This window comes from Ovis aries, chromosome 1 (genome assembly GCF_016772045.2).
Source record: "Ovis aries strain OAR_USU_Benz2616 breed Rambouillet chromosome 1, ARS-UI_Ramb_v3.0, whole genome shotgun sequence".
Taxonomy (NCBI): domain Eukaryota; kingdom Metazoa; phylum Chordata; class Mammalia; order Artiodactyla; family Bovidae; genus Ovis; species Ovis aries.
In genome coordinates this window covers 44,080,088-44,083,125 of record NC_056054.1, presented here as the reverse complement: position 1 = coordinate 44,083,125, position 3,038 = coordinate 44,080,088, and the positions used below count along the sequence as shown (strand labels likewise).

Here is a 3,038-nt window from a genome sequence, read left to right as displayed (position 1 = left end):
GGTTGTTTTAAATTACCTATTTTATATATAGTAGTGTGTATATATCAATCCCAATCTCCCAATTTATTCCCCACCTTCAGTTATTTCTAAGACATAGTTCTTAATTCCCCTTTCCTCCTTCCCTTGCTGCTTGGTTCAAGAATGGGTATGTGTCCCAAACCAGAGACAACTAGTACAAAGTGTCCCCATGGTCATTGTGATAGGACCTAAGACAACTTTTGTGTGCATATGCTAAGTCACTTCAGTTGTGTCTGACTTTTTGTGACCCTACGGACCATAGTCCACCAAGTTCCTCTGTCCATGGGATTCTTCAGGCAAGAATACTGGAGTGGGCTGCCATGTCCTTCTCCAGGGGATCCTCCCACCCCAGGGATCAAACCCACATCTCTTATGTCTCCTACATTGGCAGGTGGGTTCTTTACCACTAGTGCCACCTGGGAAGCCCAAGACAGATTTATCAGAGCAAAACTCGAGGCTCTTGTAGAAAAAAAATCTCTCTCTGTCCCTGATGTGAACAAAGAGGCATGTAGCCCTTGCTGTTGAATGCAGCAATCAAGCAAGCATGAAGGAAAACAGTCTGAGGATATTAAAGATTAGGGCCAAGATAATTAAAAAGAAATATAACTAGGTCCCTGGTCAAACTGTGTTTGATATCTGCATTACTAGTGGAATTTTTAGTTTTGCTAGCTAATATATTTCCTTTATCGTGAAAGCCACATTGGGTTATATTTTCCATTAGTTGAAACCAGAATGATCCTAAATAATACAAACTCTAAAAGGATTACTTCAAATTTAAAATATCTGGCTATGGCCTTTCTTCTGAGATATTGCAGATTATATCAAGCTTCAACTCCATCAGAAAGAATTCTTAGATAACTCCAGGAGAGGGTATTATCTCTCTTGTTTGTGACCTTCATTTATTGTATACTGTTCTGTAACATCTACCATATTGTTATATTGTATGACTGTTTTCTCTCATTATTTTAATATATTGTAATCTCAATGACATTGTAATTTCATTGGGCTCATGACCATCTTTGTATCTTGTACAACATTTTGCAGTCAGTGGACTGCTAATTAAATTCAACTTCCCTGGTGGCTCAGAGGTTAAAGCATCTGCCTCCAATGCAGGAGACCCGGGTTCGATCCCTGGGTCAGGAAGATCCCCTGAAGAAGGAAGTGGCAACCCATTCCCATATTCTTGCCTAGAGAATCCCATGGACTGAGGAGCCTGGTGGGCTGCAGTCCACGGGGTCACAAAGGGTAGGACACAACTGAGTGACTTCACTTACTTAAAGGTTAATACAAACCTTTCAATGTTCTTTAGCAGTAGGAAAGACCTAGCTATGGTGTTGAAGAAAAATGTCAAAACCAACCTATTGAGAATGTATATTTGACAATAGAACTTGAAAACATTTTAAATGCCTACACTAAAGACTACCCAATGCCACACTTGGCATAGAACACTTTTGATGTCAGAACAGAGTACTAAAGGTTTACTGCATACTAAATTTTACAGAACACTGTGTATTACTGTACCAGACAGTTTCTCCTTGCCTCAGTGCCTTTCGGTTTCCCTGGTGGCTCAGCTGGTAAAGAATCTGCCTTCAATGTGGGAGACTTGGGTTCAACCCCTGGGTTAGGAAGATCCTCTGGAGAAGGGAATGGCTACCCATTCCAGTATTCTGTCCTGGAGAATTCCATGAAAAGGTATGACCAACTGAAACAGCATACTAAAAAGCAGAGACATTACTTTGCCGACAAAGGTCCATCTAGACAAAGTTATGGTTTTCCCGGTAGTCATGTATGGATATGAAGGTTGGACTATGAAGAAAGCTGATCACTGAAGAAGTGATGCTTTTGAACTATGGTGTTGGTGAAGACTCTTGAAAGTCCCTTGGACTGCAAGGAGATCCAACCAGTCCAAGCTAAAGGAAATCAGTCCTGAATATTCTTTGGAAGGACTAATGATGAAGCTGAAACTCCAGTACTTTGGCCACCTGATGTGAAAAACTGACTCATTAGAAAAGACCCTGATGCTGGGAAAGATCGAGAGCAGAAGGAGAAGGGAATGACAGAGGATGAGATAGTTGGCTGGCATCACCAACTCCATGGACATGAGTTTGAGCAAGCTCTGGGAGTTGGTGATGGACAGCGAAGCCTGAAGTGCTGCAGTCCATGGGATTGCAAAGAGTCGGACATGACCAAGAGACTGAACTGAATAGTGACTTTTCCCTTGTCTGCTATTATAATCTGACATATTGCTACTCATATTTTAGGATTAAGTTTCTCTGAATCTCTATATTAAGGTAAGTTCCCTTATCATCAATTCTCATTGTGTTCTCTACATGTCCTTCATTGGATCTCTTATGTTTGTCATTACATAAATAGCTGTTTAAATCCACCTATTCTGCTACACTATAGCATCCACTAGAAAAAGGGTGAGAGTCATTTTACTCTCCTGTCTATTAACATTGACTAGAATACAGCTAACAAATGCTCAGTAAATACCAGTAGAGTGAATTAACACTTTGGGAGATGGTTGCAGATTAAGAATGCTCCCTCTCTCAAGAACAATGCCACTGTGGCCCTCATCTCTGCCATCTTTGGTAATTGGCCAAAATGCATGTTTTATAATCCACTATTCCTTTATATGCCATCCTTTCTATACAATCCTATACTTCTTCCTCAGGCTTTTGTGGTGGCTCGAATGGTAAAGAATCTGCCTGCAATGCAGGAGTCAGGAAGATACCCTGAAGAAGGGAATGTTTACCCACTTCAGTATTTTTTCCTGGAGAACTCTATGGACAGAGGAGCCTGGCAGGATACAGTCCATCAGGTTGCGAAGAGTTGGACACGACTGATGGACTAACACTTTCACACTTCTTCACACCTTTGATTCTTCTTTTCATTGCTTTCCTACTTCTCAGTGCTCTAAAAAACTCTTGATTCCACTGCAACAATTCTTTTCATATTGCCAACCGAGTCACAGGATGTTCCTTCACCTTCTTAGTCTTACCTAAAACCTGAATCCCCCA

General features: G+C 41.0%; 1 non-coding gene across 1 annotated transcript; it reads left to right on the top strand.

The window, feature by feature from the left end:
• The first annotated feature begins 1,089 nt into the window (after positions 1-1,089).
• TRNAW-CCA (transfer RNA tryptophan (anticodon CCA)) lies at positions 1,090-1,162 on the top strand. Its single transcript has one exon. It is a non-coding gene; the product is annotated as a tRNA-Trp (tRNA).
• Positions 1,163-3,038: the final 1,876 nt, after the last annotated feature.